The 25,321-nt window shown below is 34.3% G+C and overlaps 1 protein-coding gene and 1 long non-coding RNA gene across 3 annotated transcripts in view; one reads left to right on the top strand and one right to left on the bottom strand.

The window, feature by feature from the left end:
* LOC143226457 (uncharacterized) overlaps window positions 1-9,049 on the top strand; it is a 39,613-nt gene extending 30,564 nt beyond the window's left edge. The window contains exons 2-3 of the long non-coding RNA XR_013014633.1: window positions 6,140-6,222; window positions 7,016-9,049. This is a non-coding gene — a long non-coding RNA (uncharacterized LOC143226457). The remainder of the gene's footprint in view (window positions 1-6,139; window positions 6,223-7,015) is intronic.
* The window catches only part of LOC143226455 (synapsin-like), a 191,513-nt gene that overhangs the window by 47,540 nt on the left and 118,652 nt on the right, over window positions 1-25,321 (bottom strand). The gene's annotated exons all lie outside the window — the stretch shown is intronic.

Here is a 25,321-nt window from a genome sequence, read left to right as displayed (position 1 = left end):
ATGACTACTTATGACCCTTAGCAAAGCCAAGGATCGAGAAATAGTTTAATAAAACCTTATAATTAGGCAGAGTCAAAGCGTAAACAGTCCTTGCTCAGAAAACAACAAGAAGGTTGCTCATTTGACTCTTTTAAGAGTCTTCAGAGAACATCCCAGTAAATAACGCAAGAACGGTCTCATTGTTGACTTCAAAATAATATTTTAAATAGGTTTCGCTTTCTGTCAGCGGTGAAATAGTGACTGTTTAAAGTCAAGCCCATGATGGATTAAAACGAGTTAAATTAGATCAACAGGGTGGATTGTCTTTCTGAATAGCCGTAAAGACAGATATTACCTCAAAACTTAATGTTTAGTGAGTGTAGGGCTTATAACGCTACAATTTTGGGCTTTATACCTGTGGCAGACTTGACGCAGATAAAACATTGTGCATTTTTATGCTTTAATAACAATAACAAAAAAAATTACCTAAAGATATAACGGTTCAGATACTGTTTGGAATCGGTTTCCATCACGTCGATTGTTTTTGTTAATGAAAATCAACACGTGTAAACCCCTGTGTTTAAACGGAGATGAAGACAGATTACCACATTAATATGGAAAATTCATTTACCGAGCTTGATAAACGTAAAATCGAGGTAATACAGACTAATACCAATATAAAAACTAGTCATCCTAAACTTCGTCTTAACTAGTATAATATACCAGTATAAAACTAGTCATCCTAAACTTTGTCTTAGCTAGTATAATATACCAGTATAACACTAGTCATCCTAAACTTTGTCTTAACTAGTATAATATACCAGTATAAAACTAGTCATCCTAAACTTTGTCTTAACTAGTATAATATACCAGTATAAAACTAGTCATCCTAAATTTTGTCTTAGCTAGTATCTATACTAGTATAAAGCTAGTCATCCTAAACTTTGTCTTAGCTAGTATCTATACCAGTATAAAGCTAATCATCCTAAACTTTGTCTTAGCTAGTATCATACACCAGTATAAAACTATTTTCACTAATAGTTGTTTTTGTTCAGGTAGTATCACATACCGGTATGAATTTAATGGGACTGAACGTATTCACTGTACAGCAACAACCAACAACCATAACGATAAAAATGCATTCTTGTGTGACTAATTTGAGTTTTTGCATTGATAATTTTGGATGGTAGTAATATTCATTCGAATGTTTGAAAAATCCAGCGTTATATCTGTATGTGCACGTAAAGTGAGACCAGAGTTATTGGTTCTGTGTTGAGTGAAGCTGTTATTGCCTTATTGTACGAAAATGCATCCGAACCCTTAGAATTGCTTTGAATTTTACAACTGAAACGCCTCTAAAGTTGGAAAGGTGTATATATATATAGAAAGGTGTATATATATATAGAAAGGTGTATATATATATAGAAAGGTGTGTGTGTGTATATATATATAGAACCAAAGTCTGATACCAAAGTTTCTTGTATCGCTTTCTATAATCGTATCCTATTTAAAAATCTATTTCTTTTCGTGTTGTAAACTGAGACCCTCAATTCAGGACATATTTGTCAAATTATTAATCGTGATTTCTACACGTCACCTCCACACACCTTGTTTATGCCTATATATAGCTCTAGGAAATTCGAGTTTTCATTAAATAAAGATGAAGTTACTGCAAAGGCACTTTTCGGTTACCAAAGCTCATAAATATTAACTGTGTTTTCTATTAGTCAAAACAAGGTATGACGTCAATGTCAAAAAAATTGCATATAGTTTCCAATAACTTTCAGTTCCTTCGTAAGCTCGCTGCTGGTTTTACGTGTTTGGTTACTTGTACTCTTGTGTGGAAATAAAACAAAACTACACACGAGCAATATTTTTAGCTCGTTTTCCATCATTGAACAAGAACGAATGAAACATCATGTTTAGCGATCTTGAAATCCGATTTTTATCGTGAAGTAAGGAATGAAACATTAAATTTGTGGATATCGTAAAAAAAAACACACAAGCTAATGATTTGGGACTCATTGTTAATACGACTCCAGTAAAATAATACTTCCTGTTTCTTGAGAAAACAACAAAAATACTCCGACAAATGCTGTAGAACAAAGGTCAAGTAAGTAAAAAAAAAAAACATCTTGCATGTAATATAGGTTAATAACATGTAACACGACACTAGCGCCTCACCTAATGTATGCACGTGATTATTAGTTTCTGTAACTTTTACGTTTTGATACACGCAATCTACCGTAATGTGCAGGGTCAAAGGTTGCATTTTTGATCACAAAACCCTAGATCTGTACAAAACAGCCCTCAAAACGAAAACGTAAGAAAATACTGATGATCTTAACTTTTCGCCCTTAGAGGTCAAAACAATTTAATTCATAACTACTTTTAACCTAAATACTAATGACCATCCAAAACATGAAACCGTAGCTAGTTAGAAAGTAACACACACAAACGCGAAAAGATAAGATCTAATGAAAGCTTGGCATTTCAAACAACTGTTACAAAAACGATAAATGTGTTGATTTTAACTTCACATTCGCAAAAAAAAATCAAAATATTAGTTTCAAAGACTTCACAAAACTATGAAAACTGTAACATTTTTAATACCTTCCTAAATATTTGAATGGCAGCACACCAGATGAGTCGGGTTACATAACCATTTTAAAAGTTAAAAACATTTAACAGGTGACACATCATTTGTCGACACCGCGAAAATAAACCTCTCTGTGTTCATATCAGTTTGTTATTTTTACAGTTAAGAGACGTAGTGTTTAATATTTCTTAATATCAATAAAATATTGTACCAGGCAGAAAAATACATGCGTAATTATGAAGAATACACACGAAAGGTTAAACATTGAACAATGTGCTTGACTCCTTAAAATAATAATAGGTACAGTTTAAACACGAATTATTATTTATGGCAAAAACTTGACTGTTTTCACCTGCGTTGACATCTAGAAACCCCACAGGGACACTGTTTTGTATGCACTCAGCGTAAAACAACTTGCTGCCATTACTCACAAATGACCAATGTAGGCCTAGCTGTATTGCAGCAACTCTGAAACAAGGGTTAAGAAAAAAGACAAAATATCTTAAATGTAATAAGGGTTAATAACCTGTGATGTGACAACTGGCGCCTTACCTAATTTGTCTGTGTCAAAAGCAATAATTATTAGTTTCTCTAAGTTGTGCTTATTTATTCTGACTCTATTATAAAGCTCAATTTCGTTTAGGGATAGTGTTCTAGTTCAGATTTGAAAAAAACACGTGGCTGAAATATCTGTGCTATGAAAGTGTTCATCACGTAAACCTTTTTGTCACTTGAAATATAATATCCGATTAATTTGGAAATGTTACACTGAATTTTATATCTTCTGTCACATGTGTGCTTAGTTATGCGAGTTAAAACTTGTCAAGACCAATTAACACTTATGGTTGAATCAACAATTAGAATGTTTAGTTAAGTGATTTTTAAGGAGAGACTCCAATGAAAAATCAGCTACGAGGAATATCAAGTTGCACTTCGATAACCGCAATTGTGTCTTTTCCTAAAATTAATTGCATAATAGGCTGAAATATGGACTTAAGGAAAAATATAAACCTCCTGAAGATATATACCAATGGTTTTAGAATTAATTATAATTGTTTCAACATATTAGCAGTTAAAGTATTACATTACTTCAACGTGTATAATATACGAAGGTATTTATATTCATCGCATATCTGCTGCTGTCCTTAGTTTTGAACTATTGACCAGAGGGAACTCAGCCGGTCAGCAGTATCCTATCGCCCACCAGCCAAATTAATGGATTGACTGTCACTCTTATAAAACACCCATATCTTGAAGTGTGTGGGTGTGGGTGTGAGTAGGGGGAAGAGATACTTTATAGTGTGGTACGGACTCAAACCTGAGTCAGTAGTTACGAAATCAATAGTTCTACCACAGGGCCAAACTGTTCACCACAACGAAGGTAATATAAGTAGGATGCAGAGCTCTGAAGGTAATATAAGCAGGTATCACACGGGTACAACGTCCATTATGTTGAAGTGGAATTTGCTAAATCAAGGAAATTCTGAGGAGTTTTGAAATACTTCTTGTGCAATCTTCCTCTTCTGAAAATAATTAATTTCACAAGTCAGCTAAAATACTTAAAAGCGTTTTATATTCAAATTTTACACACACAAAGGCTTTGACCTAATCATGAAACCAGCTTCATATAAACTATTAACCTACTTTAAAAGTACACATTTTGTGATGTCAATACGCTTATGCCTTATAGGGAAGCTGTATGCATACATATATAACTGGTTAGTAAAATTCACATGTAACATCGAGCGACTGTGGGCGTAACAAAGGAATTCGTTTATAAGAACGTAGTTTTATTGTTTATATTTTATATTAATTCATGAAATGAAACATCTGTTTGCGGACTTGATGTTATGGATATTATGTGTGAAGCGGAAAGGACATTAAAGTTCAGTGTACAAGGGTTTTAGGAGACTGTAGAATTTTTGTTATCTTTTAGTTAGGATTCTTATAGATATATTGTCCAATGGATAATCTTGAAACAAAGAATTCTGGTTTAAAATGAACAATGACACCTTCTGAAAGATGAAGAATATTGAAAATTAATCAAATAAAAAACCAGTAAAAACCTACACATTAATCTCGTTTTAATCTGGTCGCTATTTGATTCTGTGGTAGAAAATCGTGTGCATAAACCTACACATTAATCTCGTTTTAGACTGGTCGCTAGTTGATCCTGTGGTACAGAATCGAGTTCAAATCTGTGCGATGCTAAAAAATATCCATTGAACTTTAAATTGTGTGTGCGTTATAAAGGTGACAATTAATTCCTTAGCGTGGCTAGTTGATTGTAGGGCGTTGCTGACTGGGTACCTTCTAACTGGTCAGTACTTTGTAGTGGTTAGTAGCTTTACCATAAATACATTTTAAAGTTGGAGATTATTATATTTTGAATACACTTATATTAGTTTCCATCAAGGCAAAAAGTATATATACAATTAAAAGAGTAACGTGTGTGCGCGCGTGCACGGGAAACGTTTAAACTTCATTAAGCTATGCAAAAATAAAACTAGGAGCAGGGAACACGGACGGTGTTACCATACATGTAAGGAAAGGGTGCATTACAAAAGGAAAGATATTTGGAGAATGGATCTGTTATCTCTCAGAGCCTCACTTCAGAGAGCAGTGTTTATGTGTTAGGTTTTTTTACGTGTGAATTTCTTCCTTTGTTTATAGATACTCAGGGCGCCGATTCCGCCACCCTGTTGGGTTTTAATACTTGTCGTGATACCCGGATTTTGAAAGCATTGTTAGATCTGATGGCTCATACTAAAGAAATTGAACGGTTTGTAAATTTTTGATCAAACTGTTCGGTTCAAAGTTTATTTTACACTATGATGGATGTCACGTGCCATGGAAAAGGTTTAACCTCGCAGGCATTGCGACTCCCCTCACGGCCATTAGATTCGTTGAGAACTTTCATTCTTAACCTGTGATATGAACAGTCAAGATAGATCAATTAACTGTTTCAGTTACCTTTAACATGCAGCACTGCCTTTACATTTATAAATACCGTGCATTACAATACAAAATATTACAATAAACAAGTTTCATGCGCGAATAATGAATTTTCCCATGATATTTACTTTAATACGGTGTTGTAGGAATCAAAAGCAAAACACGGTAAATGGATTGTTTGTTTGTTTGTTTTGAATTTCTCGCACAGCTACCCCAGGGCTACTCTTTTACCAACGAATAGTGGGATTGACTGTAACATTATAACGCCCCAACGGCTGAAATGACTAGCATATTTGATGCGATAGGGATTCGAACCCACGACCCTCGGATTATGAGTCGAGTACCTTAGCCACCTGGCCATGCCGGGTCTATATCCCGGTTCTGTGCAAATACAATTTTTATTTTCACAGACAGTGCATCGAGAAGAAATCAACATACATAAAGAAAAATGGATTGAGAATAGTATGAAGTATTGTTCTGGTGAATTAGCAACATGATTTTATGAACATGGTACTAATAAATAATAGTTTTTCCTAATTGTTTGTCAATCTAAAATAAAATGAAATGAAATATATATATATATAGAAAAATGTCATTTCTTATTAGATCTGGCGACTACAAAGAATATAAAGAACGCAACGATTAAGAAGTTAACAAAACGTTTCTTCTGGACCTTCTCTGTTGGACATGTAAGGTTACTATTTACTCTTACCCTGTTGTGCAACTTAAGGCTAATATTCACACTTACCTCGTTGGACACAGAAAGCTAATATTCACACTTACCCTCTTGTGTAAATTAACATAAACACAAACAATCATATTTTCTTGAAATCACTTGCAAAAAACAAGCCTAAAATTATATTTAGGTTATTATAAAAAGTTGTCTAATCAGAATATTTTCGATAAGTTTAATTTTTTTACTTCTGATGTATTCCGCTAAATTTATCCAGTCGAAAATGTAATTAATGTTCAGATAATTTTACGCTTAAGCCTTAAGACAATGTTAACTATAATGAATTATTACTAAGCAATAATAAAGTATCACTGAGATAATGTTCTATCCATGGATACGTTAAATAAAAAAAATAAAAAAATTAATTCAGGCGAATTATGTAGAAAGAAACCAGGGCTAAAACCGTATTAGGTAAACTAATTAGGGAGCTGAGCTGTTCTCGATAAAGAAAAGATTTCTCTACAATGGAAAATCATTCTGCTGCTATAAGGTTTATGTAAGTAATCAATAAAGAGAAACCAAAGATATTTCAACGTTGACTACATCGGCACAACAGAAAAAAATACAACAAAAAACAACAGAACTTTCGAACGTACTATATCAAGCCTGGTCTCATTTCGAAATATAAATGTCAAAGTTCAAGAAACTAAAGTAATTGACAAGGACAGTACTTGTAAACTTTATTTTTTAAATTGAGTTCGTGAATAATCATAGAGAGATAAGTGAAACTATTTTTACTCTCCCCTTAGCAATGGGACAACGATAAAATCACAATGACACCCAACACCGACTACAAATTCATATAATACTAGCTGACGTACCCGATCAACGCATTGGAATGACACCGGGGGATGAGATCCGAATCTCGCCACCCTTATGCCTTTCCTCTGGGACCTTAAGAGTACACACCAAAATTGGTTGAGATGAATCAGTGACTGAAGGCCTGAAAGATACATAGTTTCTTGTTGTTGTTTTTAATTTCGCGTGAAGCTACTCGAGCTATCTGCGCTAGCTGTCCCAAATTTAGCAGTGTAAGACTAGAGGGAAGACAACCAGTCATCACCACCCACCGCCAACTCTTGGGCTACTCTTTTACCAACGAATAGTAAGGATTGATTGTTACTTTATAACGCCCCCACGGCTAAAAGGTCGAACATGTTTGGTGTGATTACGATTACGAGTCAAGCGATCTGACCACCTGACCATGTCTTTCCTAAAGATGGATACAAAGACAGGAAAGTCCCCAGGGAAGTGACATGGTGGGGTAGATCCGAATGCCAATATTGGAAGTGCCCTAAAAGTACCATAAAAATGTAACATATATCAATAAAATAGCACCGGCAACACACAGACAACCCCAGGGGGTAGCATTTATAGATGTGAAAAGTAGACACACAAACAAACAATGCCTCCCCAAGTAATGACATGGGGTATCGAATCCGAATGTTGGCTCTTATGACACTCCATGAGCGTTCCATTAGAGATACATATCAAATTAGGTTTAGATCGATCGAAATGTCTTTAGACGTAAAAAGCAGACACTTCTGTTCTACAAATACACACACACACACACACACACAAGATGTCTGATATAAATATTACAAATAAGATGTAACAATAATAAGTTTTAAAGAGAGCATCAAAATATAATTAGCTGTGCATGATACTTGTATGCCTAATTCACTGGTATGGAGTCATGATAAATGAGCCTGGAAGATTCAAAGTATATCTACATTTAGTCAACAACTGATAAAATCAGAGAAACGAAACAAAACCTTTTTATTTTACCGCTGATGAGAAGGTTCAGTCACGGCGCCTCCCCTATTATCTATTGTATGCAAATTAAGGAAACATGGTTGTTCTGCTTGAAGGAATACCCAGATTGACAGACTGAGAGAAAAACACCACAACGTGACGTGCAGGCTCTGATTACAGAGACACCGCTATGGTATTACTAAACCTGCACTAATCAAAATAAATAAAACCGCAGTGTTGGAAATTCAACTTACAGACCAGGAAAATTATTTAGTGACTAAACATCATGAAGAGAACTAAACCTTTGAACATAATTAGAATATTTCATGATTATCATTAACTTTGGGTCACGAGATTTCGAAAATGAATTTTTCTATTCAAACATCTTGTTAGTTTTATATTTCAAGCAAAACAGACTTGATACAAAAGTCGTGTTTATTAAATATACAAAAAAAAACTCAGAAGTTTAAGATTAATCAGTGAGTTTGCTTATATAACTGAAAATGTTCTACGTTGTTATTTTTATATAGTTAGGTATTTTTGCACGTTACAGTTGCTTAGAAACCGACAAAGACTTTGAAAATTATACACTTTACAGTTGCTAGGAAACTGCTAAAAACTTCGAAGATTATGTATGTTACATTTGCAAGCAAACAATGTTTCAAATATATGTATGTAGGCTTAATAAAGTATTCCTTAACTTAACTTGCTACGTTGTAAGAATTTTATATCGCTTAGTAGACATTGCAATGAAAAGCTTTACGTAATCATTGCTTATGAACAAAAGGTTTAACTTGATCTGTTACGAATATTACAGATTTCATAACATGCTTTACACATAAAATACAAAACTATTTTCCCAACGCACCCGCAGGATACCTTGAAGAGGTAGTTATTACTTTGTACAATTTTCTACTTGCCGACCCTCCATTTATTCCATCCCATTTGCTGGTTTAAAAACATAACATGTTTATTATAACACTATAATTTCAGAGATCGAGTGTATCTGTTATTTAAGCTTTATAAGCCAGAACCTAAGATTACTAGTATAATTTTTATGAGTACATAATTACGCACCGTACTGTGTATGGTTATAATATGAATAGGTAATTATGGACCACCCTGTGCTGATGTTTTGTATGTATGTTGAATAAAGTAGGTCCTTTTTTATATATATCTTGAACCAATTTTGTTTTCAAACTAGCACCAGTAGGGCCTTGTATGAAGAGTAGAGCAGATAAGACAGAAATATCCAGATATTTAACAAACAATAAAACTTTCTTCTCTCATTGTTAGCATTTCAACAATATAATCTCGCGCAAGAGCAGCGACGAATATCGGGCTGAAATTGACACTAATTATAGCGATCCCTTAAGGGTTGTGACGTAACTGGATATCGGAAGAAGAGAGAAGGGAAACATAGCTCATTTAACGTAAGATCGAATTAAATTTTGTCACAAGGATCGCATTAACTGCATATTCTTTCCACATTAATTTCTATTAATTTATCATTTGCGGATTTAAAATCAGATGCGCAAAAATAGTTTCCAGAGTTCCGCCAGCTCATGTTGTATAAACCACGATGATTCAGATCGAACAACGTTTTTAACTTCACTGAAAGATACGTGAGAGATATTTATTAACAAAAAACGTTATTCAAAATTCTATGGGGACAAAAAGAATATATTCTGAAAAAAACTGAAACATTATAAGTTTCTGCATGTTTAAGAATCCGCGTCCTGTGTATACGAACAATGATAGTTTATTAGTTTTGGGGAAATCAGATTTACAGTTAAGAAGTTGTTGTCTAATAAGTAACTCAAAAATATCATCATGTTACGTAACCGTAAAGAGAAAAAAGAAGAAAATCTTCGGAGAACACCATACTAGGTGGTTACACCTAGAAAGAACATCGCATTAGGTAACCATATGATGAAACATCATCACAACTATGTAACTATATGGAGAAAGATCATCATACTACGTAACCGTAAACATAAGAAGACAAACAATATATTTGGAAAGCATCATACAACACAACCATACATAGAAAGATCTTCTTTGGAGAGTACACTACGTAACCACACACAGAAACAAAGTCGTCGAAGACCATCATTATACGAAATAGTACATAGAAAGATCATCTTCGGAAAAGATCATACTACGTAACTATACACCAAAAACAAATCAGGGAACATTATGTCATGTTCTCATACATAAAGAGAAACGTCAACGGAAAGCATAATGCTACGTAACCATAAAGTTGTTGTTGTTGTTTTGAATTAAGCACAAAGCTACACATTGGGCTATCTGTGCTCTGCCCACCACGTGTATCGAAACCCGGTTTTTAGCGTTATAAGTCCGCAGATATGCCACTGAGCCACTGGGGGCATAACCATAAAGAGTAAAAACATTTTCGGAGAACATTATATCAGGTAGTCAAACAGAGAAAACATCATCTTCGGAAAGCACTACATTACAAAATCATATAAAAAAGAACATTTTCGGAGAGCATCGTATTACGTAACCATAAACAGAAAGAATATCTTTGACGATCATACTATGAATTATTATATAGAAAAAAAAAAACATCGGAGAACATTATACTACGTAATCATGTACAGTAATAACACCCGCGGAGAACACGACAGTGATTAACCACTGATAGAAATAATCTATTGAGAGAGAATCATTCTACGTAACTATAACTGAAAGATCACCATTCTACGTAACCATAAACTGAAAGATCATCATTCTACGTAACTATACACTGAAAGATCAACATTCTATGTAACCATAAACTGAAAGATCATCATTCTACGTGACTATACACTGAAAGATCACCATTCTACGTAACCATAAACTGAAAGATCATCATTCTACGTAACTATACACTGAAAGATCAACATTCTATGTAACCATAAACTGAAAGATCATCATTCTACGTGACTATACACTGAAAGATCAACATTCTACGTAACCATAAACTGAAAGATCATCATTCTACGTAACTATACACTGAAAGATCACCATTCTACGTAACTATACACTGAAAGATCAACATTCTATGTAACCATAAACTGAAAGATCATCATTCTACGTGACTATACACTGAAAGATCAACATTCTACGTAACCATAAACTGAAAGATCATCATTCTACGTAACTATACACTGAAAGATCATCATTCTACGTAGCTATACACCGAAAGATCATCATTCTGCGTAACCATAAACTGAAAGATCACCATTCTACGTAACTATACACTGAAAGATCAACATTCTACGTAACCATAAACTGAAAGCTCACCATTCTACGTAACCATAAACTGAAAGATCACCATTCTACGTAACTATACACCGAAAGATCATCATTCTACGTAACCATTCACTGACCCAAATTACATTATTATTGTTCGATGTAGTTAATATATATGTATATAATGAACCGAAAATAATTTCTATAAATTCAGATATATTAGTTTTTAACTTAACTGACGTGTGTTAAGTCTTATCAAATTCACAAACAATTCTCATCACGTAACAAGGACAAGTCTGGTTGATAGTCGTAACACTCCACAGTGCACTTTACATTTTAAACTGGGTGGTTCCTGAGCTTAAATCACCAAGGCAGTGCATTGAATTCTACACAGCCCAGGTCAAGTTGCGTTTTTCAAGGCCACGGTTAAAGTATGTTAAAACGATATCTTTCATTGGACGGGAATCTGCTCCGTATCACCTAAGTACACCTAATAAAAATAACAACTCACGTCATTTATGAAAACAACCAAATAAACTGTGGTACCAACATTTGTTCTTCGTTTATTATCAACTAAACTTTTCTGTCGAAGAGAACCACAAGGACGTTAAACTGTTTGTTTGTTTCTTTTTCTTTATTTTATATCCTTTGGCTGAATGAAGTTCTACAGAAGGTTTATATATATCTTTTGGTTGAATGAGGTTCTGTATAAAACAATTTATTCATTCCAGCTATGAATGTTGGCCATTAGAATTTTAACTAAACGTTCACACACTACGTATTTTAAACACAAGGTGTCATGAGGTTTAGTCTTCAATATTTAACATACAAAAACCAAAACCAAAACCAAAAATCGTCTGTGAACGAGTTAAAGTAATTTTGTAAAGCATTGCTAATATGATTATTAAACAGATATTTAATTCTTTTAACAAATAAGTAAGAAAAACTGTCCAGTAATTTTGGAAAATAATTGATAAATAATTGACAGCTTGTTTATTAATCGTTTGTGGTGTCTGATAATTTTTAGATATATTTATGTGTTCGTGTTTATAGAATAACATAAAATTATGTTAAATTGAACAGTGAAGAATAGCGTGATTCAACAGGTTTTCTTTCTAATTATTTCTTTATTTAGCGGCCCGACATGACTAGGTGGTTAAGGCTCTTGAATCGTAATGCGAGGATCGCTGGTTCGAATCCCCGTCACACCAAATATGCTCGCCCTTTCAGCCGTGGGGGCGTTATAATGTGACGGTTATCCTACTATTCGTTGGTAAAAGAGTAGCCCAAGAGTTGGCGGTGGGTGGTGATGACTAGCTGCCTTCCCTCTAGTCTTACACTGCTAAATCAGGGACGGCTAGCACAGATAGCCCTCGTGTGGCTTTACGCGAAATTCAAAACAAACCAAATCTTTATTTAGTACTACGTTTCCCGATATCTTATTACACGGTTCAAATGGGTTATGTGACAATTAGGTAGACTGGAAAGCCAATTTTAGGAGGTTGTTGTTGTTGTTGTTTTGAATTAAGCATAAAGCTACACACTGGGCTATCTGTGCTCTGCCCACCACGGGTATCAAAACCCGGATTTTAGGTTGTACGTCCGCAGACATACCGCTGAGCCACTGGGGGGGGGCCTTTAGCAGGTAAGCTGTACTTATCCTCAAAGGTTCTGTTATAAACAACATGCTTTCATTTTATTGGGATGGCCCGGCATGCCCAGGTGGGTTAAGGCGTTCGAATCATAATCTGAGGGTCGCAGGTTCGAATCCCCGTCGCACCAAATATGCTCGCCCTTTCAGCCGTGGGGCTTTCTAATGTGACGGTCAATCCCACTCTTCGTTGGTAAAAGAGTAGTCAAAGTGTTGGTGGTGAGTGGTGATGACTAGCTGCCTTCCCTCTAGTCTTACACTGGAAAATTAGAGACGGCTAGTGTAGATAACCCTCGTGTAGCTTTGCGCGAAATTCAAAACAAACAAACAAACAATCTTGTAAATCCACAAACTTTCTTTCATGCGTAGCGTAGCGTTGCTACACTCACTCCCCAGTATGTTGAAGTGTTTAGAAACAACATTTACGTCGCATTTCTAACACAATCAAAGATATTTAAAGGAACAAATATGCTGATATCAATTAGAAAATAACTTGGTCCACCTGCTTTCCTTCCTGCTCTTAGCATTTTCCATTCTGGCGAACTTCTACCTATTTATTTAATGTCTGGAGTGAAATGGTGACTAAACCCCAAAACTTAATTGTAGAAGTATTTCTCATAATGTTACAATTCTATTTGAACCAACTTATTAAATTATTTTCAAACACATTTGAGTTTACAGTGTATTATCTGGAAACCGAAGACTATACTTATTTTTTCTACATACACTAGAATCTAGTAGCCAATTGCTTTCGAGACACTTCGTAGTTAATGGCCGTAATTTATATGTTATTATGTTAGCAAGTCCTATATTTTTGAATTGATGTAACGCACAGATGACATTATTGTGATTTTGGTGAATTATCATTTTATCATTCGTTAAGTCAGCGTTTCCCAAAGTTTTGTAATTCCCTCCCCTTGAATAAATAATACATCAAAATACTATATGCGTTGTACTAATTACTTATTTTTAATTAATAGTAAAAAATGTATTGAAACGTTCATATTTTACGCTATTGCACGAATGTCTCTCCTAATCGCTCCCCTCGTTGCACTAAACATGCTCGCCCTTTCAGCTGTGGGGGCGTTATAATATGACGGTCAATCCCACAATTTCGTTGGTAAAAAAGTCGCCCAAGAATTGGCGATGGATGGTGATGACTAGCTGCCTTCCCTCTAGTCTTACACTGCTAAATTAGGGATGGCTTGTGCAGATGGTCCTCGTGTAGCTTCGCGCGAAATTAAAAAACAAAACAAACATTTTATTGTATTTTTTTACGTGGCTCCACCTTTTATTTATAATCTTGTGTTGTTTGCGCCTCTTGGTTTAGATTACGAAAACTCTTGATATTTGTTCTAATCTATTTGCTTTAATTTCTCCACATGCGTATAAAGAGGGGCTGAACATATTACAGACTGTGTCCTTGAACTTTTAAATAGTTTGGATTACCTCAGTCTTCTTATACTTTTATAGCACCATAATTGGTCACGTACCTGAAAGTATGAAAAGCTACAAATCACCCATGGTTTCAGACTTTTCAGACACCCTGTATATCAAAACATTATATATTAATTTCCGTGATTAGTTAACGTGTTTAGTTCCTGAATTGTACAAGGTGAGGCTGTTGAACCGAACTAGAAACAATCGATTTGTTAATCAAATATTTGACAGATGAACCACTATTGTTTACACAAAATTTTGTTTAGGATCATATGATTAGGTTACCGGTGGACACACAGACAAATGTGCAGGACAACCTGTGATTGTGAGAACTAGCGTTAACAGGACAAAAACTGTAACAAAATGACAAACTTGGCAGATGAACCACTATTTTTACACAAAATTTTGTTCGGTATCTTTCGGTTAGGCTTCCACAGGACAGACAGACAAATGTGCAGGACAACTTGTAATGGTGAGAATTGACATTAAGAGGACAAAAAGATGTAACAAAATGACAACGGGCAAATCTCGGGAGACGCAACCTGACCAACAAAGGGACACCTGCTAAACACGGCGCCACTTGGCGGTAGGGGGCGCAGCACGATTCCGGCGAGACTAAAGACTGATGGGTAACAAATGTTCTTCACTACATGTGGGTCGATCTGTAAAAAATTCCTGAAACTGTGATTTGCCCCATTTTGCTTTTTCTGATAAGGCACCTTAACCGAGTAACTGTTGACCTCTATGTGGTTAACTGTTGACCTCCATGTGGTTTTCATAGCAGCAAGACTGAACTTCTCATCATATGAATCATTTTCAGCCATGACTGTCAGATAAACAAACTTTATTATATAATATATTTACGATACCATTGCCTTAAATATTTTAATTTCTAGTCTTAATAGTGGAACGTGCCAATATGCTTACTCCAGAATTTCCTTAAGTCAAAGGAAATATGTTTGTTTGTTGTTATTTCTTACAGGGCGAATAAAAAGAAACAAAATGTTCATTACTTAATAAGACATGAATATTCAAAATTAATTAATAAAACTCACAGTTAACATAGTTTAAATATACCAACTAAGTGTATATTATTTAATAAAATACGTATAGCGAAGATTAATTAATTAACGTACGCAAAGTGTAGATTACTCGATAAAATATGCGAAACAATAAATATCTCCCAAAGACAATTTTTGTCAAAGGCCAACATCATAATGCAAATGAAAGCCTTACAATTGCAAATTGTCAACAATACCAGATTTTTGTTGTTGTTCTTAAACTAAAATCTAAATAGAAGCTAATATTCTTTCAGAGTGGAAGATACTGAGTAAGATTGCGGCAGTAGTTATTATAATGTCAAACTTTAAAGATCTCAGAGGTTTACTGTATCATTACACGATGGCTTTCCATATTTAATAGGATACGAGTTTAACCCTACGGTAAATTTTAAGATTTTAGGGCTGGCAGACGACCTGAGTTCGAATTAGTGCCATCTCACTTTAAACTATATATATTATGCAAGAGTGGATAGTGGGCGGTCTGGCGAGAACTTCAACATAAGAGATATAAACAGAAAGTCTTAGTAGCTTTGCCATTTATACAAAATACATACATAGATACCATAATTACTTGTTGAAAAGGTAAAATTGAAACATTCCATATAGACAAATTATTTGCCAGTGAAAGAGACCGCTTTCGACGTCATTTGATTCCGTATGGTTCAAGACGAAGGCTTATTAGTATATTTAATAATTAATGTAAAGTGTTTTTATCCAAGATTCTACAGATTCTGATTTTTAGTATGTACATCTTTTCACCGTGTTCTAAAGCAAGTTGTAGTTTGTTTTTCTACTTATTACTTTAATAAATATATTTAAAAACGTATCACATTTACCGCCACGAACATGTTATGAAACACACAAAACGAAAACGAGTTTTTCAAATTACTTTGTTCATTCCTTACCCTACCAGACTCGGCATGGCCAGATGGTTAGGGCACTTGAATCGCAATCTGAGGGGCGCGGGTTCGAATCTCCGTTGCACCAAACATGCTCGCCCTATCAGCCGTGGGGTTGTTATAATGTATTAGCCAATCCCACTATTCGTTGGTAAAAGAGTAATCCAAGAGTTGGTGGTGGGTGGTGATGACTAGCTGCCTTCCCTCTAGTCTTACACTGCTAAATTAGGGACGACTAGCGCAGATAGCCCTCGTGTAGCTTTGCGTGAAATTCAAAACAAACAAACAAACAAAACAAACAGAAACTTTATAGTATCCACACAAATGAGTAAAGGAAGAAACATTTAAAACACACTTGCTCAGTTATTCTTTTTGTTTTGTAGGTGTGATCTTGAGGTTGGATATAAACTTATATTATACTGCCTTCAGTTGTTCTGTATTCAAATAGTGAAAATGGGAATTAACCCACTCAACTGAAACAGCAAGTTAGATATGTATGCGCTACAAATTACACAACAATGATTTAAATGTCATTCCTATGCGTATCAAATATCTCAGCTTTCAACAATAAACGTAACCCAGGGATACTTTGAACTTATGAGTATTCGAAGTCAAATTATCGTAACCCTTGACTATTAAGCATTCACGTATTGATATAATAGATAAAACTAAATAATGAAATTGATTTATTGCATTACAAGCAAACAGATATCACTGTTAAAACGAATATTGCCCAGATAAATAGCAATTGTTACTAGTAGCATGGGTTGAAAATAATTTTTTAACTGTTTGTCGTTAAGTGGGTTATCTCAGACTTATTGCTGAGTCACGGGAAGGTGGGGGAGGGGCGTGTTAAAAAGAACAAGCCAGATTAAACTATCTTTAAATATAATGCATGGTAGTTATGGTTACTTATATAAAACTATATATCATAACAATATTTATTAAAATAAAACAAGACATCATGTCAACTGTTGAAGAAAACGAGACATTATTATTTATTATAATTAAACGATACATCATCGTCATTATTTACTACAATTAAACGATACATCATCGTCATTATTTACTATAATAAAACGATACATCATCGTCATTATTTACTATAATTAAACGATACATCATCGTCATTATTTACTATAATTAAACGATACATCATCGTTATTATTTACTATAATTAAACGATACATCATCGTCATTATTTACTATAATTAAATGATACATTATCGTTATTATTCTCTATAATAAAACGATACATCATCGTTATTATTTACTATAATTAAACGAGACATCATCGTTATTATTTACTATAATTAAACGACACATCATCGTCATTATTTACTATAATTAAACGATACATCATCGTTATTATTTACTATAATTAAACGATACATCATCGTTATTGTTTACTATAATTAAACGATACATCATCGTCATTATTTACTATAATTAAATGATACATTATCGTTATTATTTATTATAATTAAACGATACATCATCGTCATTATTTACTATAATTAAACGATACATCATCGTTATTATTTACTATAATTAAACGATACATCATCGTTATTATTTACTATAATTAAATGATACATTATCGTTATTATTCTCTATAATAAAACGATACATCATCGTTATTATTTACTATAATTAAACGAGACATCATCGTCATTATTTACTATAATTAAATGATACATTATCGTTATTATTCTCTATAATTAAACGAGACATCATCGTTATTATTTACTATAATAAAACGATACATCATCGTCATTATTTACTATAATAAAACGATACATCATCGTCATTATTTACTATAATAAAACGATACATCATCGTTATTATTTATTATAATTAAACGATACATCATCGTCATTATTTACTATAATCAAACGAGACATCATCGTTATTATTTACTATAATTAAACGATACATCATCGTTATTATTTACTATAATTAAACGATACATCATCGTTATTATTTACTATAATTAAACGATACATCATCGTTATTATTTACTATAATTAAACGATACATCATCGTTATTATTTACTATAATAAAACGATACATCATCGTCATTATTTACTATGATTAAACGATACATCATCGTTATTATTTACTATAATTAAACGATACATCATCGTCATTATTTACTATAATCAAACGAGACATCATCGTTATTATTTACTATAATTAAACGATACATCATCGTTATTATTTACTATGATTAAACGATAGATCATCGTTATTATTTACTATAATTAAACGATACATCATCGTTATTATTTACTATAATTAAACGATACATCATCGTTATTATTTACTATAATTAAACGATAGATCATCGTTATTATTTACTATAATTAAACGATACATCATCGTCATTATTTACTATAATCAAACGATAGATCATCGTTATTATCTACTATAATCAAACGAGACGTCATCAGAATTATTTGCTAAGGATTCTACTTATGTTTCTCGACGTTTCTTCTGAAGAGCTGACAGAGCTCAAGATCAAACTAGAACATCGTGTTGTATATATATATAAAGACCTAGATACCAGTTCACAACTCAAGGTCGTTTTTGTAATCATTCCATAAATCAGACTTAAAGCAGGTCTCTTGATCCAAGTACTTCTGATGCTAAATACCTTAATAAAAATAGGCTTTATTTATTTATTACAGTAAACAACTTGAACATCTTAGTAAGATTCATCCTTGTACTTTCGATACAACAGTATGTAGTTATTACTAACAATATTTATATAAATAACCACAAACAAACATAAAAAAAATAACACGAGTTATGCCGTGGAAGTAGTATTTTACACACCGTGTGTGACACGTGGTGGCGTTAATGTTCGACATCATTTAGCAAACGTCGATATTATGTAATGCACATGCAACGTGGTACACGCGCTCCTTCTTACATGATTCACGTGCAATGTAACGTACACGTTCCATTTCCACTTGGTTCACGTAATATTGCCGATAAGTACGGCCCTGGCAATAACATTAATTTTCATGATGATGCAATGAGAATGACTGGATAAATAAGGTTATTTTCAACGGTTTATCATTTTATGAACCATTAGAAACAAAGTATTTCTTCAGGGATTGAACATCACTTTGGTGGTTTTTTTTTGTTTGTTTTCCAATTCGAGCACATTTTTCCCCTTGGTTATTTTCGAAACATTTAAAAAGAACCAACAAAATTAAACAAAGACACATGCACCATAACACTTGCCCCCCAGTGGCTCAGCGGTATGTCTGCGGACTTACAACACTAAAATCCGGGTTTCGATACCCGTGGTGGGCAGAGCACAGATAGCCCATTGTGTAGCTTTGTTCTTAATTCAAAACAACAACCACAACACTTACTTTGTGAAAGCTGTACAAGTTAAATTTATTAATATTATTCCCCCCCCCCCGCTAGTACAGCGGTAAGTCTACAGACTTACAATGCTAAAATCAGGAGTTCAATTCCCATCGGTGGGCTCAGCAGATAGCTTGATGTGGCTTTGCTGAAAGAAAAACTCACATAAATATTAATTATCATTGTACGCATGATGGTGATTTTTTGTTGTTGTTGTTTCACGTAACAGTTAACCATGTAAACATTTATTAAAATACATGTGGTGGTAGTTTTTTGCTTGCGGGTAATAATCAACCGTGTAAACATTAAGTAAAATGCTCGTGACAGAGTCATTATGTTTGACATAACAGTTAACAATGTAAATTTTTAGTAAAATGCACGTGGTGGCGTTTTTGTGTTTGACGTAACAGTCATTCATGCAAATATTTAGTAAAATACACGTGATGGAGTCATTATGTTTGACGCAACAATTAACAATGTAAAGTTTTAGTAAAATACACGTGGTGGCGTTCTTATGGTTGACTTAACATGTAAACGTTTAGCAAAGTGCACGTGACCGCAACCTTATGCTTCTGTTTTTGAAACCAAACATATCATTTGAAACTTGGCATGTAAATCCTTTTAAACAACATCAAAATGGAACACTCTTTCAAATCCAGATTGTTTTTATTAATATTACTAAAAAATATGTTATATTCTGACACACTTATTTTTTATTAACCTTCATTAAATGCTATTAATAGTACCACAAAAAATAGGAGTTTTAACGACAAATTAGCAGCTGCCCATAACGCTATCTCATGAGGCTAGTCTCTAAGACTCCAGTGAAAGGTGTGGCGGGGGAGGGCGGAGCGGTGTAGTTCACATTGTGAGGCGCCATGAGAGTTATATGAAGCGAGCACGTGGATTGGGAGCTGATCTCTTAACACTGCAACGGAATGTTAGCGAAGTATGGTAGGAATGTTGCAATTGTATAGAAAAACTAGGTTCTAACTTGTGGTTAGCGATGACCTTGGGCTTGCATTTTACTGTATTGTTGACTTCAAGAGTCAGTAGTTCCGTTGTATAATGTTCTTCCAACACTTATCGACTTAAGTTGTCGTATCATTAGTTAAATATTGTTCACATCGGCCACTTCTCCATCTGTCTATCAATTCGTGACAAGATGACGCAGGGCAGGCACTTTTACGACAGTTTGAGAAACTTCAACCTTCAGCACTTAGAACCACTCAAACAAACTGGCATTCAGTGACTGCGAGCAACTTTGTTGATTTAGTTTTACTTCAAGTTCCTTTGGCAACTGAAACGTTTATATTTTCTTCTCTGTCTTTATTACTATTCTGTAGTTCTGCCTTTTTCTAATGTATGTCAAGGTTGAACCGGCTTAATATATATATATATATATATTACAGTATTTTCCCACTTCTGTGTACTCTGTTTTACTTCCGAAAGTTATTTTATTGTTATTTAGTTATACCACGTGTCAGGCAATTGTTGTGATATTCATGTATGTACTGTCATTTACGACTTCAAATTTGCTAATGTTTTCAAAGCAGGTAAAATTAGTGAAATGTTCAAAACTATTGATGTTAGAAACAAGGATAAATACTGTTGTTTTGTCATTTAGGCCTCACGGGTTTAATTATCTGTAAATGCAGATGGAGCCACATGGAGTAAAAGAACACTGTTCGAGCTCCATATATGGTTCATAGGAATTTCTATCTTTAATAATGTTGGTGTAAGTACATGTGGGTTATTTTAACGTATTATTAATCTTCCGTTTCATCGGTATGACGTATTTACCAACTTGCCTGAGTTTGAAACTCATGAAGTGATTCTTGATGACTAAAAACCCACTTGAAATAAAATGTATCTCAGAACGGCTGGTATGGGTATTAACACTTTTACTCATGAAGCAGAGAACAACGTTTCGACATTCCTTGGTCATCTTCAGGTTAACAGGTTCTCTGCTTTATTAGTAAACGTGTTATACCAACTGTTCTGAGATACATTTGAAGTCCATGACTAATAAACTTAACATTTGTGTTGATTAACTACTACAAGCACTTCATATATGTACACACACGTATAAATCAACCATTTGTGTAGTTTATTTTTAACAAAAATCACCTTAAAGTTACATTTCTAACTTTATTCATATAGAGAGGTGCTTTCGTTGAGAGTTTCATCCTCAAAGTGCCAAATTATGTTTTAAAAATTTACTGATAATGAGAAGAACACAACAAAAATAAGAAATAATAATGTTTACTATAAGACGTAAAATAATTAATATATTGTATCAGTTCGCTGATAACACAAATCGTCCGTCTGAACACCAACCAATTTTTTTTCTACACTAGTCTGTCAACTAGAAAAGAAAGTTCTGTTCTTATTTTTAGTTTATTTTCAGTTCTCCATTGAACAACATAAAATCATCACGTGAGTTTCCGTTTTCTCCTTTCCATATCAACACTTAAAACATGGCTGTCTGAAGTAACAAATAAATAGAATTTCTCTCTAAGTAGGACAACGTAGTGTAATTCCGTTTTCCAATAGTGTTTGGAAGGAAATCCTGGAGTACAGTCATGGTAACGTAAAAGGAAAGCAGTTTATTGAACATAGAACATACTTTTCATGTGTTTTTTTTGTGATCGCCACACGTGTTTTCCTTAGAATTCAACGTTGGAAACACGCGAAATTTAGAAAATTACGAGGTAGTGTTTATTATCTTAAGTGTAATATTTCCAATGTTGTTGTTTATTATCTTAAGTGTAATATTTCCAATGTTGTTGTTTATTATCTTAAGTGTAATATTTCCAATGTTGTTGTTTTGTTTGCCACCATAAATGGCATCTTGATGTATATTCATATTTAAGATTTTCCATGGATTTGTCAGATAACAAACGTAGTCACATTACATTTTTCACGTGATCTTCACGTACTCATCGTATGTCAGCTGTGGTGGAATGATTATTATTTTATAATTATTTTACTTTAAAGAAAACTTATAATTGTGTGAGAGAAGTGTTTACTCTAAAAGAACGAAGAAAAAAGTTTGATTTTACTTGACCTTCCACATTCTGAGAGGTTAACGACGTGAGACTGTGTATTTCACACCAGGCACTTCAGAAAGAAGTTGTACAGGCGTGTAATGCGGTTAAGAAAATGGCGCCCCCAGTGACATAGTGGTATGTTTGTGGGCTTACAACGCTAGAAACCGGATTTCAATTCCCGTGGTAGGCAGAGCACAGATAACCCATAGTAAGATTTGTGCTTAATTACAAAGAAAATAGTGTAAACATCAGTGTACTCTTAATGTTTAACTTCAAAACAACCTATTAAAACAGGCATGTAACACGTTTCACCAAGGAAGCAAATCTTCTAAACAGACGTATAATCTCTGAATGATTAGCTAAACGATTAACCATTAATAACAAACATGAAACCTAGATGTTCAAGTAAAGAAGTAACCTACTAAACAGATATGCAACCGATATGTTTAACTACAGAGAAATAACCAACTAAAACAGAGCAATTGGTAAAAGTAGGAGAATGCCGGAGATAGCTTTTAACATGTATTCAGACAAACGAAATGCCTTTTAATAGCTACTTCCGGCTAACTCCGACTCTTTGGAGGACTGGAACTCGACCCAGGGGACAGTTTTCCACTTAAATTGGCGGAAGATATTTGAGCCACTACGCGGAGAGTTCGTAGATACAAGATAAAGGTATTTTGTTTATCTGAAGACATTTTAAAAGTTACCCCCAGCTACCTTCCAATTTCACTCACACCCCTAAACACAAACATGTAACCTAGATGTAACCGAAGAAATACCTCACTAATTAGATATGCAATTTGGATGCCTAACTAACGAAATAACCCACTAAAACATACATGCAACCTAGATATTTAATTAAAGAAATTACCTACTAAATAAACGTGTATCCTAGATACATTGCTGGCCAAAATCTTAAGGCCAATGAACATAAAGACTTAACCACTTATTTGAGTAGAGCTTCGAAAGATGAAAATAAGAAAAGGGAAAATAAAACTAAAAAACTTCGTCAGCATTTAATAGGGAAAATGTAAACACTATGAAATTAGCCTAAATACTAGCTGGTCAAAAGTTTAAGACCATACTGAAACGAAGTGTTAATCGGTAAACACGTGACGAAATTTATTCATTTGTGTTCAAGCATTAGCGTTGTCAACATTTCCCACTGACATCGCCTGTGTTACATTGGGTAAAAACATGAAAAAGGCTAAAAAGTTGACAGAGTTTGAACGTGGCAGAATTGTCGAGCTGCAAAAGCAAGGTCTCTCTCAACGTGTCATCGCTGGTGAGATTGGGCGTAGTAAAACTGCTGTTGCAAATTTCTTAAAAGACCCTGAGGGATACGAAACGAAAATTCCAAGTGGTCGGCCCAAGAAAATTTCGCCGGCGTTGAGGAGGAGGATTCGACGGGTTGTCCGGCAAGACACCAGCCGATCATCGAATCAGATTAAGGCCCTTACGGACGCAGAATGCAGCTCAAGAACAATAAGACGTCATCTACGAGAGAAAGGCTTTAAAAACCGTAAACGTCTTCAAAGGCCACGCCTCCTTTCACACCACGAAACAGCTCGGTTAAATTTTGCTGAGAAGCACCAAACATGGGACGTAGAAAAGTGGAAGAAGGTTTTGTTCTCTGATGAGAAAAAATTTTAACCTGGATGGTCTAGATGGCTTCCAACGTACTGGCACGATAAGGATATCCTACCGAATACATTTTCTACACGACACAGTAGAAGAGGTTCCATCATGATCTGGGGCACTTTCTCCTTCCATGAAACAATGGAGCTTCAGGTTATACAGGGGTGTCAAACAGCAGTTGGCTACATTTGCATGTTGGAGAGGGCATCTTTATTGACTGAAGGCCCTCGCTTGTGTGGAAATGACTAAATCTTTCAGCAGGACAACGCTGCAATCTACAATGCTCGCAGGACAAAGGACTTTTTTCATGGGGAATAACGTGATTCTTTTGGACCATCCAGCGTGTTCGCCCGAAATGAACCCCATTGAAAATGTTTGACGGTGGATGGTAAGAGAAGTCTATAGAAACGGACGTCAATTTTAAACAGTGCATGACCTTCGTGAAGCCATCTTCATCACTTTAGAATAACATTCCAGCCAGCCTTCTGCAAACGCTTATATCGACCATGCCAAAGGAATGTTTGAAGTTATTCACAATGACGACCGTGCAACTCACTACTGAGATCTCTTGTTGGGCATTTCCTACCCTGTTTAGGACTTCTTTTTGGTATGGTCTTAAACTTTTGACCAGCTAGTAGTTAGTCTAATTTCATATTGTTCACATTTTCCCTATTAAACGCTAAAAAATATTTTTATTTTCCCTTTTATTATTGTCATCTTTCGAAGCTCAACTCAAACAAGTGGTTGAGTCTAACAACGCAAAATGTATATTTTTTCTTTATGTTCATTGGCTTTAAGAATTTGGCCAGCAGTGTGTATAATTAAAGAAACAGCCTACTAAAACAGGCATATGGTATAATTGTATACCTAGAGCAATAGAAGTTTAACTTATTAATACAGGTATGTAACTTAGAA

This window comes from Tachypleus tridentatus, chromosome 9, assembly GCF_004210375.1.
Source record: "Tachypleus tridentatus isolate NWPU-2018 chromosome 9, ASM421037v1, whole genome shotgun sequence".
Taxonomy (NCBI): domain Eukaryota; kingdom Metazoa; phylum Arthropoda; class Merostomata; order Xiphosura; family Limulidae; genus Tachypleus; species Tachypleus tridentatus.
This window is presented reverse-complemented; position numbering and strand designations above follow the sequence as displayed.